General features: G+C 41.3%; 1 protein-coding gene and 1 long non-coding RNA gene across 3 annotated transcripts in view; one reads left to right on the top strand and one right to left on the bottom strand.

The window, feature by feature from the left end:
* PCBD2 (pterin-4 alpha-carbinolamine dehydratase 2) overlaps window positions 1–16,980 on the bottom strand; it is a 569,567-nt gene that overhangs the window by 321,789 nt on the left and 230,798 nt on the right. The window lies entirely within an intron of this gene.
* LOC130267224 (uncharacterized) overlaps window positions 1–16,980 on the top strand; it is a 54,935-nt gene that overhangs the window by 36,572 nt on the left and 1,383 nt on the right. Inside the window, exons 2-3 of the long non-coding RNA XR_008843103.1 lie at window positions 4,019–4,229; window positions 13,014–13,101. This is a non-coding gene — a long non-coding RNA (uncharacterized LOC130267224). The remainder of the gene's footprint in view (window positions 1–4,018; window positions 4,230–13,013; window positions 13,102–16,980) is intronic.

Here is a 16,980-nt window from a genome sequence, read left to right as displayed (position 1 = left end):
TCTTTTTGCAAAAGAAACCAGTTATTATTTATTATCTTATTAATGGTATCGTTCATAGGAGTGTTGGTAAAGGGAAAACAGAATCTGTTGGTATTTTTGTTAGCTTTATGTTTAGATGAATATAGGAGAGTCTCCCGTTGAGTATTATCTATCTTTTGTTTAGCTTTATTAATTACCTCTAATGGGTACCCACGTTATAAGAATCTATTACTTAGTTCTGCAAGCTGTTTCTCACATGTTTCGGTATGGTTGTTAACACGCTTATGTCAAGCCATTTGGCTGAATGGTATGCTATTCTTTACATTACTTGGGTGGGAGGATTGATAATGGAGGAGAGCGTTACGTGAGGAGGGTTTCCTAAAGCCAGATGTAATGATGTGGTCATCAACCACAGTGATGGATACATCTAAAAAATCCAAGTGAAATCCTCCGAAAACATAGGTAAATACCATATTCATTTCATTGATGTCGTTTAAATATGAGACGAATTCCTGGAAGAGGACCTCAGAGGCGTCCCAAACCAGGAGTATATCGTCTACATAACGGAGCATGAGTTTGATATGTTTAGTAAACGGATTGAGGGGAGAGAAGATATAGTATTGTTCGAACATGGCTAAATAAATATTGGAATATAGACAAGAGAGCGGAGTGCCCATCGCTTTTCCGAACAGCTGTTTAAACCACTGGTTTTTATATTGGAAAAAATGATTCTGTAGGATTAGTTCTACTGCATCTGTAACAAAGGATATAAACTGTTGGGACTTTTCTGTTAATTGTAGGAATGCTTTGAGAGCCTGCACACCCGCACCGTGTGGGATGCGAGCTAGATTCAGATTCTGTGGTTAGAAAAACGGTTGATTTTCTTTTTCTTTTCTGGTTTCCTCGATTTTTATTCTCGTTATGCCCTCGATGTTGTTGGTATGCTCGGGCTTTATTCCAAGTAAAGATCTGATCAGATTCGAAATCACGTTTTGTTTCTTTAATGGATGACTGTAATGTAGATAGTTTTTTAGTTAGGTTGTTTTCGAATGTGGTATATTTATCAGCTGGTAATCTATTTCACAATTCATTGCGTGTGTGGTCCAATTCAGATTTCACCTTGTTGTATTCCTTGCGGTTTTGTTCCAGAACCAAAGCCTGCAAATTTAGTGAATGTTGGAGGTGCAACTCATTCCACTTCATTACAAATTCAGGTTTGTCCATAAATTGAGATGGGGATTTATAAGGACGTAGTCCCCTAGGTGTACGTTTATTTTCTTGGTACGCTTGGAGCGAGTTGACAGACCAAAAAAGTCGCTTTTCTTTTTCAGATAGATTGAGGACTTTAAATTCCAGGGTTTTTGTGCTGAGCACCTAGATCTCGTCCTGTTTTTCGCATGAGGAGAAAAACTCCCCCACATTGGCTCTTCCCGTGGCTAATATTTCGTCCAGGCTTGGTCCAGCTACCTCCATTTCCATATTTATGGCAACGCTGCAAATATATTGTCACTAATTGACCGTGCTCAAGGTAGAAGAAATAGGCATATAGTTCATTCAGTATGAAATGGAGAAAACCTGGCACTGGTGAAGGGACAAAAAAAAGAGGGTATGCGCAGAACTAACGACAGACGCCCTAGGGGCCTGACGAAGCGCAAAGGTGCGCGATACAGACCGTGTCCCGGAGATGTCTGCTCCTCCCCCATGAACCATCTGAGCCTTCCCGTGTGATATCATGCTGATTTTCCTGCTCCACGAATAAAACATTTGTTCAAGCTCCTGCTGGTCCTGGGTGAGTTGCTCCATTACTCTCTGCTTTGCTTTGACTTACATTTCTGTGATTTCTACACTATCAAAAAGCTGGCGTGAAGTTTTTGATGTAAACTGGACTCTCACCCCTTCGAAAATATCATGTAAAGCAGACAATATACATGGACATGCTCACTTTTACAAAACTGACGTGAACAGTGTAAAACCGCGGCACAAATCTCTTTGAAAATGTTTTTTTTGTGGGGCAAAATTCTTTGAGAATCTCCCCCTTTGTACATTATAAAGATTTATGATTTTACTATTGTGCAGAGTTTTGTTCGGCACACACTGTTGCTCCGGCACTTCTAGCTTCCTCAGGGGGCGTGCCCTCAGAGAAAGCTTATGGTAGCGAAACATATGTTAGGGTTCTTGTATGTCTGGTAAGGTTTATTTCATGAATGCTGAGACTCCTATCTATGCTGCCATGATGTCTATTTTCCTATGCTGCTACAATATGCTTCTATAGATGTTGGTTTACAATAATTGTTTACAATATATATGCTGCTATAGTATCTGTTTACCTTATTATATAAACATAGAGTGCAATATTTCTGCACCCCATATTATTTCTATATATTGCTGCAGCATTTTTCTATAACATTTGTTTACAACTTCTATATGCTGCTATAGTGCATGCTTGCATGCATATATAGAGTACAATACCTTTGCATAGCATGAACTATACGATATCATTTAATTAATAATTACCTCTTACCATGTCATATAATTCATAGAAGTAGTTGCTGATTATATATATATATATATATATATATATATATATAATTATTATTATTATTTTTTACTTGTTTTAAAAAAAAATGTGAATTTAATAAAGAGTACATAATTTTTGGGATTATTGCGTAATAGTGTCTTTGCTTTGGGGGACTATGATTTAAGTGACACTCCACTAAGACTTATTCTGACAGATTTTTTATACTGTCTGTTTTTTCTTTGGTGTATGTGTATGTTAGATATCAAAAGCCTCTATACTAACATAGAAGGACTTATTGCAGTAAGAGAAGAATTAATAAAAGATCCTACACTGAGTAATTGCAAAATCGGGTTTATTATGGATTTGCTGGAGATGGTACTTATTTTAGATTTGGTGAAGATTTTTATTTACAGGTACAGGTGACCTCGATGGGGTCCCCTGTTGCACCTAGTGTCGCTAATATTTGTATGGCTAAGTTTGAAGATTTATTTGTCAAGTCTTTTGCAAAGAGTATCCATGTAAAAAAAAATGGGTTTGATACATGGATGAGGTATTCTTATTATGGACAGGTCCGTATGAACAGTTAGAGGAATATGTAAAACAATTAAATGACTGTCATCCACTTATTGAGTTTACAGTAGAGGCTCATCACCAGCAGATCCATTATCTTGATTTAGAGGTGTACAAAAATGGGAAAAAGCTTGAATCTACTTTATATTAAAAAAAAGCTGATAGGAATAATCTACTGTTGCGACAGAGTCAGCCTGCCCCCCAGACGTTTAAAGGCATTCCTAGGGGACAGTTTATAAGAGAAAGGAAAATATGCAGTAATATTGAAGATTATGTTAAAAATAGAAAGAAATGCTGATTAAAAAATGAGTCGAAAGAGGATATTAGAGAAATTATGGTGAGAAAAGTAGGTGAAGAGGTACAGAAAATTCCAAGGGAAAGTCTGAGACAGAAGAAGGTAGATAAAAATAGAGAGGATAATATCAATTTTATGTCCACTTATGATTGATCTCTATCAAGGATTGGTATGATTGTAATTCTAAACAAGTTATTTACTTGTTAAAATGCCCGTGTGGCCGGAATTATGTTGGCAAAACAATGAGAAGTGTGAAGTTCTGGATTAGCGAACATCGCTGCACAATCCGGAACATGAGAACTACAGTGACTCAGAATCAAACAGAGGTAACTAATAAATATGGTGAAACAGGAGTGGCCAAGCACTTTGTTGAATTTGGGCATCAAGACAGTGAATTACGATGGATGGTAATAGAAGAAATTGAGGGAGCATCAGAAGAAGTTATAAAAAAAATTAATTGTTACAGGGAGAAGTTTTTTGGATTGAAACATTGAATTCATTGAACCCAGATGGGCTCAATGAAGTCTGTAACTGCGGTATTCCTGTGAATGAACATCTATGTATATGTTGCTGCTAAGAATATTCACATGATAATTGATGTTTTTAATTGCAAAGTGATATTTGCTGTGGTTTTAATACATAACTTCTCGTTTTAGAACTGAGTTCACCCAAGATGTGAATTACTATGTATACGGTGGTGGGAGCACAATAGGGATACTTGAGAAAGGGGGGCGTGTCCTCTGAAACGTCGGAAGTGTCTGGCAACTACTCAACTGTCCACCCCTTTGTCAACAAGAGGATGCCCGGGAAAGGGCGAAGATATCCCGGTTGCTGAGGACTGTCGAGCTTGCCTAGTGAGCACTATGGGTGATGTTCTATTTTGTATTCGTTAATGACTGTCAGTATGAGATCTATTGATCTATTTTTTGTATTATGAAAAATGAATTACTAAAGAAAAAGCATTAAGAAATTTATGGAATTGTCAAGTGTGATCATTATGATTTATGGGTGCCCTGGGATATGGATTTGAGCCTCCATTTTTTCACACTTACACCCTAGTGCGATTTAAGGTTTATTTATTTTTATATAAACACCTAAAGTTTAACAAACTTTCTGTCATTTTGAATACTTTGAGGGGTGCATTTTTTATAATGGGGTTCATTATGGGGAATTTCTAACATAATGACTAGAGATGAGCGAATTGAATATGGAGAATCAGAATTCGTTACAAATTTAATAAAAAAATTTGATTCGCAACAAACGCGAATATCGCCACTTCAATAAACTCCATTTAGTGTGGTACAGGCTGCAGTAAAATGGTGGATCCACATGTGAGGACATGGGGCAAGGAATCCTGGGAAGGCAGGAACAAGGGTAGGCAGGATGACCCTGAATCCCATGCAGGATGCAGCCTATCAGCAGCCAGTCACCCTTTGTCACAGCTCTATATAATCGGCAGCAATATTGCGGCCAGTCACTTAAGCCTTTCACTGCAGAGAGAGATAGGGACAGAAGGCGCTATGTGTTGCACAGAAAAGATTTTTCAAGCAGTGTTTCACCTCCTAGTCATGTCAGTGTTCTGGTGGACAGAGAGCAGTGCGTTTTTCACAGAAATGAAATTTACTGCAGCAATTAACCTCCCAGTCACTTTCTACAGCATTGTATTACAGAGAGGGGCAGAGAGCTGTGTGTTGCCTCATACATTTGAACAACCTGGCTCAGCTGTAGAAAATGGGTACAGGTAGGAAAAAAATAGATCAGCTCACCCCAATTTTCTCATATAGTAGACACCACGGCATAGGGTCCGGAAGCACGGAAAAAAGGAGCCGCCTCTCCTCGTAGTCACAGAAAATGGAAACATTTGTAAATCCAGCTCCCGATGGAGAAAAAATAGAGAAAACTTTAATGTTTAATAAACCATGTTAAAAACTGGTAGCCACGTGACTGGCAAGTGACATGTCACTCATAAAAAGTGACAAGAGCGCATGCTCGAAACATGTCGGTATTCTACTCGTGTTGATTTTATGAGTGACATGTCACTTGCCACTCATGTGGCTACCAGTTTTTAACATGGTTTGTTAAACATTAAGTATTATCAATTTTTTCTCCATCGGGAGCTGGATTTACAAATATTTCCATATTCTGTTTTCAGCTGGAGAAACCTTAACAGAGGAGGGAGGAATACGTTTTTAGCGCAACTCTGTATCTTTGTTCCACAACAAATGGTCTGGGTATTACACCATCTAGTCTGTATATGGTGTAATACCCAGCTGTCCATTCCTAATTGTCTTTGAGAGAGTGCAATTTTGGGTTTAGTACACAGTGAAAGTGTGCTGCAGCACTGTTGTGTACTGCTGGTGTTGTGCACAAATACGTTTATTAAACGTACTGTAGCACATTTTTCTGCCCTCATAATGCATACCACATACCTACATCTAAGTAGTGTACTATTTTGTACCTGTTATCCTGTCAAGGGCCTAGATACTGTGAAAGTCCAGGCAAAAGTACACACCTGCTGCTGTTCTAGACAAATACTGTCTAGACTCATATGTCAGGCAGAGGAGTGCCAGGATGTGCACAGAGGAGTGGAAGAGGTTTAAATTAATCAGGCGCAGGCAGAGGTCGCAGCAGACCAGGGGCGAATGGCAGCAGGAGCCGCAGCAAGAGACCTGATCTAATGTATCAGCTAGCGGTCGTGTCTCGACCAGCAACCCATCAGCCATCAATGTTCCTCAGACAACCCCCAGTTTGCATGGCCCGGGAGCAGTCCCTGTCCTCCAATTGCCTCTGTCCTATGCTGTTGCCTCTCCTAAAGAAGTATCTTATGCTGTGGGTTCAACTCCACTATTCAGTGAGGACTATCTAATAGAGGACAGTCAGCAACTACTGCCGAGCCAAGAAGTGGAGGAGACATCCGCCGCTTCATCTGCTAGGCGGGCAAGTAATGATGAGGAAAGTGACATGGGAGGTGGTGTTGCCAGCTTTCAGTCTCCTGAAGAAGATACTGTTGAAGAACCTGAGGAGGACATCAGTGAAAGGCAGACACTTAATGATGATCAGGAGAAGAGGGTTGCAGGTTGCCCCTGAGGCAGCAGCTGAGGCAGAAAGGTGGTGGCATGGTGGCAGAAGTGGAAATTCTGGAGCCAAATGTGCCGGGGGAGACCACCTGCTTCGGGGCAGCCTACCTTCCCGGGAGGTACTGGAACAGAGGTTCCTGGAGACGACGGCAGTAGCAGTCAATTAATGCGGACTGTTGGTGGGAAAATCAGCTACTCGGCGGTGTGGCAGTTTTTCATCAGGCATCTGGAGGAGGTTAACATAGCCACATGCAAGAAGTGTCGGTAGAAGTTGAAGCATGGCCGGGGTCCCAATGTTGGCACCACAGCCCTGCGTCAACATATGCTGCGCCGCCATAAAGAGGACTGTGAGAACTGTGGCTTCGATGAACTGGTCCAGCCTGCTGCATCACCCAGTGCCACACCGCTCCCTCTTTCAGCCAGCCAAGACTCCACCACCTCAGCCGAAGTGAGCTGTGTGTCATACCCTCCTTCTGTCACTCCACATGCTCCTGCTCCTCCTACTTTTAGTCAGTCATTCTGCCAGCAATCCATCCATCTGTGAAGGCATGTCCAAGAGACAACAGTATGCGCCCACTCATCCAACGGCGCAGAAGCTGAAAGTGCTCCTATGAAGTTGCTGGTGCTGCAGTACCTCCCTTTTCGAGTGGTGGACTCTGCACCCTACAGAGAACTGATGGCTTGTGCCAAGCTGGCGAGCCCCAAGCCATCATTTCTTTGTGAAGAAAGGCAGTACCAGCCCTGCACAATTTTGAAGAAGAGAAAGTGGGTCAGTCCTTGAGCTTGTTGGTGTGTACCAAAGTGCACGGCAGCGCCAATGTTTGGAGCTGTAACTATGGTCAGGGACAATACATGTACTTTACGGCCCACTGGGTGAATGTGGTTCCTGCACAGCTACTTGGACAGGTTACGCCGCTTCCTATTCCATGCTTTCAGGCAGTTGGTCCTGTGACAGTGTGCTACTCCGCCTCCTCATCCTCCACCGTGTCCTCGGCCTCCACTGCACAGACAAGTCTGAGTGCCTCTTCAGCATACCATGTGTGCAGGGCATGGCGGTGTCACGCTGTTCTGCACATGGTTTGCCTTGACGAACTGAGTCACACAGGGGAGAGACTGCTAAAAGCCATTCATAATGTAATTGGATTCATAATGAAATTGGAGCATGGCTTACGTCACGAAAATTGGAACTGTGAACCATGGTGACTGACAACGGGAAGCACATCTTATCTGCACTGCGACAAGGAAGGCTGAGCCATGCACCCTGCATGGTACATGTGCTAAATCTGGTTGTCAAGCGGTTCCTGAAGTGTTCCCCCCATTTGCAAGACATCCTAACAATGGGAAGGAAACTTTCCATGCACTTCCGCCACTCGTACACCGTAAAGCACACCCTCCTTGAGCTGCAGCGTCAGAATGGTATCTCCCAACATAGTCTGATTTGCGACGTTGCCACACGTTGGAATTCCACCCTCCATATGTTGGACTGACTATACAAACAGAGAAAAGCCATCACCAATTTCTTGATAATCCAAGCGGATAGGGATACTCCCCTGTGTAACTTTATTATTATTAGTCAGTCGCCAGAAATACGGGATGAACAACGTCATTTTACTGCTTCGTTTCCTACATCTCACAGCCACATGAGACCTGTGGAGGCTGAACTGGAGGAAGAGGAGGAGGTGGGGAGGGGAACATTGGAGCACAGTTTAGGTATCATGAAATGGGCGGTTTTTCTAGTCATCTGACAGGAGAGAAGGAGCAGGAGCAGCCAGAGGAGCTAGAGGGTTATGAGGAAGGCAAGACAGAGAACCCAGACACACCGTGGCAGTATGCAGTGGAGATGGAGGCAGGGAGTCCGGCCAAGTCACTTGCGGGATGACTTCTAGCTCTCCACCTTATTGGACCCTTGCTACCGCCACAAAGTAGGGGCCTTTTTACACCCACTGAGAGGGAGGACAAACTGACCTACTACAGAGACATCCTACGTAGTCAGTTGGCCGATGCCTATCAGTGCCATTGTCCATCCTCTCGCAGGTCTGACTCCGGAGGCCCTATGCGCTCACCTTCCACTGTCATGGCTGCTGGGGAAGGGTGGGGTGGCAGGAACAGTACTAGCTCCATCAGCAGCAGCCTGAGTCTACAGTAGCTGATGAGTACCTTTCTTCGCCCGCATAGTGAATTAACTCATCAGCAGCAGGTACACCTGGAGCAGGACCTGCATCAGCAGGTGGTGGCATACCTTGACATGCCCATGACAACACACCTTGAAGATCCGCTGGACTTCGGGGCAGGCAAACTTGATTTGTGGCTGCAATTAGAGTTTTCCCTGGAAAAGATGTCTTGCCCGGCCAGTAGTGTGCCATCAGAGCGGGTGTTTAGTGCGGCGAGGGCCATAGTCACCCCAAGGAGAACTTGCCTGTCCACGAAAAATTTGGAAAGACTGATCTTTGTGAAGATGAATCAGGCATGGATCAGCCAGGATGTCCACCCACCAATGCCTGATGCATCAGAGTAGTACCACACCAACACTTCACAAATATGGATAGTGCCAAACAGATTTAAGGCGCTGCACCCCAGTTACAAACATTCCTCTGCATCAGACCTTTTTTTCACCCACCTTCGTCACTGGGTACTGATATTGCCACCTTCCTCACCACTCTCTCACCGGGTCACTTTCAGGACTCCATATGCTGCTGCTGCCACCTCCAGGCAGTCTCATTCTGCCACCATATGGTCTCTTCATGCTTCCGCCACCTCCAGGCTGTGTCATTCATCCACTATATGTTCTACTCATGCTAGTGTCAACTCCAGGCTGTGCCATTCAGCCATTATATGGTCTCCTCACCTGCCGCGAACTCCAGGTTGTGCCATTCAGCCACTATATGTTCTACTCATGCTGCCATCAACTCCAGGCTGTGCCATAAAGCCATAATATGTTCTACTCATGCTGCTGCCAACTCCAGGCTGTGCCATTCAGCCATTATATGGTCTCCTCACCTGCCGCGAACTCCAGGTTGTGCCATTCAGCCACTATATGGTCTCCTCATCTGCCGCCAACTCCAGGCTGTGCCATTCAGCCACTATATGTTCTACTCATGCTGCCGCCAACTCCAGGCTGTGCCTTTCAGCCACTATATGGTCTCCTCATCTGCTGTCAATGCCAGGCTGTGCCATTCAGCCACTATATGTTCTACTCATGCTGCCGCCAACTCCAGGCTGTGCCATTCAGCCACTATATGTTCTACTCATGCTGCCGCCAACTCCAGGCTGTGCCATTCAGCCACTATATGGTTTACTGATGCTGCTGGGCCTGGGACATTACCCAAAAAATTTTATGATAGCACTAGCTATCATAAATCTTCAATTTAAATTTTTTAATTCATCTTTTAATCTTAGGGATGTGAGGCTCTAAGGTCTCCTCGTGCTGCCACCAACTCCAGGCTGTGTTATTCAGCCACTATATGGTCTCTTCTTGCGGCTGCCACAGGAGCTGTCATTGTGCCGCTATGTGACTCCTTGTTAGATTGGGTTTTGCGGTCATACAGTACTAGTTCAAAGTAAACACTGGGACATTAAACTTGGGAATCTAATATAAATCTTAAATTTAAATATAAAAATATTACCTGTGTAATTATCACAAGAATACAATGAAACAGCTTGGAGCTATAACAGTGAACTATAACTGATTAAATGAAACGTTTGCACTTTCACAGTCAATGGGGCGCTAAGAGGCAAGTGCTGGAAAAGGTGGTGTCTCACCTGGTGGAGGACCGCCAGCTTGATATTAAGATACAAGTACGAGATTTTCACTGCAGCCACTTCTAGCTTTATGCACCCACTTATCCAATGGCACACAAGCTGAATGTGCTCCTGTCCAAGTTGCTGGTACTGCAGTCCCTCCCTTTTCAAGTGGAAACTCAGAGTTTAGCACATTCCCTATGTGTGTTGGGACAAGGCAAAGTGTTCTACACCCCTATTGAGCCTCTCTGTAGGCCAGAAATAGCTATTTTTAATAACAATTCACACAAATAAATTCGGACTGAACCAAATATTTTTCAGAAAATTTAGCGAATTGGCCGAATCGAAATCTGCTCAACTCTAATAATGACCCTCAAAGTCACTTCAAAACTGGTCCTTGAAAAAATTAGATTTAGAAATTTTCGTGAAAAATTGGAAAATTGCTGCTATACTTTTAAACCCTCTCTGTCTTCAAAAAGTAAAAACATGTAAACTTTAAAATGCAAACATAAAGTAGACATATTGTATATGTGAATCAATATATAATTTATTTGCAGAGTTTTAAAGTTAAAAAAATATGCAAAGTTTTCAAATTTTTTCTGAAATCTTATAATTTTTCAGCAAGAAATTATGAAAGCAACGACAAAATTTTACCGCTAACATACAGTAGAATATGTCACATAAAAACAGTCTCGGAATCAAATTCATAAGTAAAAGCATCCCAGAGTGTAACACTCACGTTTCAGAAGACAGGAACCCCGGCGGATGTGGATCCGCTGGACCTGTGTGGCAGATCACTCGGACCGTACCAGGGAGCAGAGTCGTGCTGCTGGTTTCCACCAGAACCTCCCGTAAAGCGGGATGGACTACCATCCCCTGGCACGGCTCGACCACACAGGCGGCTGAGGAGATGCGAGACACAGAGCACAGGAGGGATAAGCTCGTATTCAGGATAGCAGAAGGTCAGGGCAGGCGGCACAGTAGCGCAGTCAGGACATAGCAGGAGCTCAGTAGGCAGGCAGTAGAGGAGCAAGGTCAGGTCACGGAGCAAAGGATCAGATACACGGCAAGGAAATAACAGGAATGCTTTCTCTCAGGCTCAAGGCAACAAAGATCCGGCAGGGAAGTGAGGAGGGTGGAGGAATTTATCAATGAGCCACAGGTGAATTACACTAATGAGCACATTGGCCCTTTAGAGGCCGAGGCAGGAGAAGCACCAAATGAGTGATGGACTGGGGCTCGCAGGCGCGTCCCGTGATGCGAGTCCCAGCCCGGGTAACGGGACAATGCGCTCACGGCCAGCATAACGTAAACACAGGGTTATTAATACATAAAGTGACAGATCAGATTTGCAAAAAATGGCCTGGTCCTTAAGATCAAAATGGTCTTGGTCCCCAAGGGGGTAATAATAAGGCCCAGCAAGCAAATTTTTAGGACCAAAAGGAATGGAAACTCTAAGCGATCTGCCAAGAACTGCATAACCTTCTTCCAAAACGAGGCCAAACACGGACAGCTCCATACTGCATGAAACAGCATCCCCATTTTTATCTCACACTTAAAACAGATATCAGAGGGTGAGACCCCAATCTGCTTCAACTTCAGTGGAATATAATAAAGGCCCAAAATGAGGTGGAATTCAATCAGCATGTCTCTGGCACTAAAAACCGTGGAATAGTAGGAATGTTCTTCCTCCCTCCACTGATCATTAGATAGAGTCAGGATATCCTCAAACCACTTTGCATATGCAATTGCAAACGGACTAGGTCCCACAGACTGAAGCAAAGCATATGCTTGGGTAAGGGGCGTAGAAAGGTCAGTAGCACCCAGGAGCAACTCAACCTCAGAAAATGCAGGGGCAACCTCCAGTGAGCCAAACTGAGCATAAACCATATGTCACAACTGGAGATACCTGTAGAAGTGTACCTAGGGACTCCTCCCTTCTTCATAAACCTGTATTGGCTTTTCTTGAAGCCACAGGGCAATGCTGAGATAATTTTCACAGAGGAATACAGTTTCACAGGAGAGGAAAGAAGCTTGATAATATGAGTGTTTTTCTATCTACAGACCCATATTAGCAATTTTTTTTTTGTGCAACCAATTTTACTTTGTTATGACGCCTTTCATTTTACCCTAAAATGTATGGCACAACCAAAAACCATATAATTTGTGGTGAATAATTTAAATGAAAAGTGCAAGTTTTCAACTTTTGGGGGATTTTGTTTTTATGTAGTGCAATTTACAGTAAAACATGTTCATTGTATTCTATGGGTCAATACGATTAAAATTATACCCATGGTTACGTGCTTTACATTTATTGAACTGCTTTTGAAATAAGACATACTTTAACAATATAAGTTAATTTAAAATTGCCCTATTTTAACCCACTATAACTTCATACATAACTATTTTTCATACATGGCTGTATGAAGGCTCATTTTTTTTTGCTCTGTGATCTGTATTTTTTTTCAGTACATCCTTTTTTTCTGGGATGTGATGTGACCACTGTTCACCGTATGAGATTATAATTATTATATTTTAATAGTTTGGACATTTCCACATACAGTGATACCAAACAAACTTGCTTTTTTATTAATTTATTAGTAAAATAGGAAATAGGGTTATTTAATGTTCTATAGGGTACTATTTATAGCCATTTTGATTGCTAATACTGATAAATGCTACTTCCTCTGACTCCATGTAAATAAAGCTTTAGGTTTGGGAAGCCTTTTAAAGGGGTACTCCGGAGTAAATTATTATTATTCTTTTAATCTAATCTGGTGCTAGAAAGTTGAACAGATTTGTATTTACTTTTATTACAAAATCTTTATCCTTCCAGTACTTATGAGCGGCTGTATATCACAGAGAAAGAGCTTTTGTTTTTGGATTTTTTCTGTCTGTATCAGGAACTGTCCAGATCAGCATACGTAAGATCAAATCATTTGATAAAATAATTCTTTTCATGTTAAACCATATGTCCTGTACCAATCATTTGTCGAACATGGCGATGCAGATTAAAGGCGACTAATTACGATTTTAAAAATACAAATAATCAATATTTATTAAATGCACATCTTTTTGTATTTTTACTTTAATTGAAATTCAGGAAAGGGTAATCATATTTATATAGAAGGAGATTTATCATTCTTTTCAAACATATGGCTTTTATATGACAATTTTTTTTTTACTTACGTGCAACCTATTTATCAAATAGTCACACGACCTTGATAAATAAATCACAGGTAAGCAAAACCCAGGAAACACGCTTCCAAAAGCATTTTTTTTTTTAAAGCAGAAAAGTTTTCCTTTATGTTAATAGCCAAAGTTCTTTATCTACCCTTTATTACCAGTAGGGTTGCTAGAGAGTGACAGGTAGGGGGACGTACTGCATCGGGTGACACCCCGACTGGCCTGCCTGGCACTAAATAGCTGCACTCCAACTATCCCACAACAACCCATCCACCCTGCTCAGAAATAAAAAAAATATTAAAAACATACTATGCCGCACCATGAATATCCGTACTCTTGAGTCTTTTTTGTTAAATTTTGAGCCTACATTTTGTGATGTTTGTGGGCAGAGCCTTGCATCGCTGTGCTGAGGCCGGAGTTTAAATCGGGAAGGAAGACAGCTCAGCACCAACAGGCACATAAACAATAGTGAAGCCACAAAAACAAAAACAAAAAAACCTCGGTGCGTTACCCACCCCAAAATGTGCATGAAGCTGTATTACTATGGATGTCTCTTTTAAGGAAAAATTTTTGTGCCACATATGGGTTATTTACGTAGTCTGTAAAAATTCTTACACAATTATTTTGTGCCTTATTCCATTTTAACACAACATTAATTTTAACCCTTTAAGGACCAAGGACGTACAGGTACGTCCTTGGTCCTGCTCCCGTGATATAACACGGGGTTACACGGTAACCCCGCATCATATCACGGCGGGCCCGGCGTCAAAGTGAAGCCGGGACCCGCCGCTAATAGCGCGCAGCGCCGATCGCGGCGCCGCATGCTATTAACCCTTTAGCCGTGCGCTCAGAGCTGAGCCACACGGCTAAAAGTGAAAGTAAAAAGTGCCCGTTAACTCAGTGGGCTATTCGGGACAGCTTACAGGACAGCGGGAGGGTCCCTACCTGCCTCCTTGCTCTCCGATCGCCGAATGACTGCTCAGTGCCTGAGATCCAGGCATGAGCAGTCAAGCAGCAGAATCATCGATCACTGGTTTTCTATGAGAAACCAGTGATAAATGATAAAGATCAGTGTGTGCAGTGTTATAGGTCCCTATGGGAGCTATAACAATGCAAAAAAAAGTGAAAAAAAAGTGAATAAATATCATTTAACTCCTCCCCTATTAAAAGTTTGAATCACCCCCCTTTTCCCATGAAAAAAAAACACAGTGTAAATATAAATAAACATATATGGTATCACCGCATGCGGAAATGTCCGAATTATAAAAATATATCGTTAATTAAACCGCTCGGTCAATGGCGTCCGCGCGAAAAAATTCCAAAGTCCAAAATAGTGCATTTTTGGTCACTTTTTATATCATTTAAAAATGAATAAAAAGCGATCAATAAGTCCAATCAATGCAAAAATTATACCGTTAAAAACTTCAGATCACGGCACAAAAAATGAGTCCTCATACCGCCCTATACACGGAAAAATTCAAAAGCTATAGGGGTCAGAAGATGACAATTTTAAACGTATTAATTTTCCTGCATGTAGTTATGATTTTTTCCAGAAGTATGACAAAATCAAACCTATATAAGTAGGGTATCATTTTAATCGTATGGACCTACAGAATAAAGATAATGTGTCTTTTTTACCGAAAAATATACTAAGTAGAAACGGAAGCCCCCAAAAGTTACAAAACAGCGTTTTTTTTTCAATTTTATCGCACAATGATTTTTTTTCCCGTTTCACCGTAGATTTTTGGGCAAAATGACTGATGTCACTACAAAGTAGAATTGGTGGCGCAAAAAATAAGCAATCATATGGATTTTTAGGTGCAAAATTGAAAGAGTTATGATTTTTTAAAGGCAAGGAGCAAAAAAAACGAAAATGCAAAAACGGAAAAACCCCGGGTCCTTAAGGGGTTAAAATGTAATGGATTCGCCAGCATGTACGTGTCCTAAAATTAACAAGATGTGCAGTGTGTATTTTCAACCTTAAAACTAATAGAGTTATTAGTTATATAATATTTTCTATAATTAACATTAACCTCTTAAGGACGCAGGGCGTACCTGAACGCCCTGCGCCCGGTCCCGGTGTTTAAAACGGGGTCACGTTAGTAAAAGCTTCCCGGCAGCTAAGATAAAATTGCAATGTCCCGATCAGCTAGTACACAAGCGGAGGTCTCCTTACCTTGCTCCATCGCGTCCAATCGGCGTTTGATTGCTCAAAGCCTGAGCTACAGGCTTGAGCTGATTGCTTTGCAGGGATCAGGGTAAAAGATCAGTGTGTGCAGTGATATAGCCCCCTATGGGAGCTATAACACTGCAAAAAAAAAGTGAAAACAAATTTAATAAAGGTCATTTAACCCCTTCCCTAATAAAAATTTTAATCACCCCCCTTTTCCCATGAAAAAAAAAATAAAACTGTAAATAAAAATAAACATATGTGGTATCACTGCGTGCGTAAATGTCTGAACCATAATAATATATCGTTAGTTAAACCGCATGGTCAATGGCGTACGCGCAAAAATAGTCCAAATAGCATATTTTGGTCACTTTTTATATAATAAAAAATGAATAAAAAGCAATCAAAAAGTCTGATCAATGCAAAAATGGTACCTATAAAATCTTCAGAACACGGCGCAAAAAATAAGCCCTGATACCGTCCCGTACGCGGAAAAATAAAAAAGTTGTAGGGGTCAGAAGATGACAATTTTAAATGTATAAATTTTCCTGCATGTAGTTATGATTTTTTTCAGAAGTACGACAAAATCAAACCTATATAAGTAGGGTATCATTTTAACCGTATGGACCTACAGAATAAAGATAACATGTCATTTTTACCGAAAAATGCACTGTGTAGAAACGGAAGCCCCCAAAATTTACAAAATTAAATTTTTTCTTCAATTTTGTCGCACAATGAATTTTATTTCTGTTTCGCTGTACATTTTTTGGTAAAATGACTAATGTCACTGAAAAGTAGAATTAGTGGCGCAAAAAATAAGCCTTCATATGGAATTTTATGTGCAAAATTGAAAGCGCTATGATTTTTAGAAGGTGATGAGGAAAAAATTGAGAATGGAAAAACGCTTAAGGTCCTTAAGGTGTTAATGTAGTAACTTTGCTTCATGATGCAGAACAAGAACAGTTGTTAAAGTGGCTGTGAATTTCCTTTTCTGCAGACGTATGCACTTTCTGTAAGCCAGGTTGGACCTGGAATACATAGGCGACTTTTAAAAGGAGATACAACTTTTTTTCTTCATAAATAGCAGCTATCGAATTTGATAAATACATGACCACTGCAAAGTAAAAAGAAAAAAAATTACTACGTGAACAGATTTCAAAATTGTGCTTTGGAATAAGCAAAAATCTAAAAGTCGCAGCATGTATAGAAAAGTCGCACGTGCGCAAGTCTTTTTTACGCAAAAAAATCTACGAAGCTTGATAAATCTCCTTCATAAATATTTTATGTGTTATCAATCTAAGGCCTTTTCACAAATCTGTGATAACTCCTATGTTGTAGCAGCAATAGAAAATTGCTCACTTGCACTTCTTTGTTTTCTCCTTGGTTTTTTTTCACTAAATATACATTATGTTAGAAACCTGATGTTGTTGGTAACAAAATTTACTGA

The sequence above is a fragment of the Hyla sarda genome, chromosome 4 (assembly GCF_029499605.1).
Source record: "Hyla sarda isolate aHylSar1 chromosome 4, aHylSar1.hap1, whole genome shotgun sequence".
Classification (NCBI taxonomy): Eukaryota; Metazoa; Chordata; class Amphibia; order Anura; family Hylidae; genus Hyla; species Hyla sarda.
The sequence above is the reverse complement of the archived record's forward strand: the minus strand, read 5'-3'. Positions and strand labels throughout refer to the sequence as shown.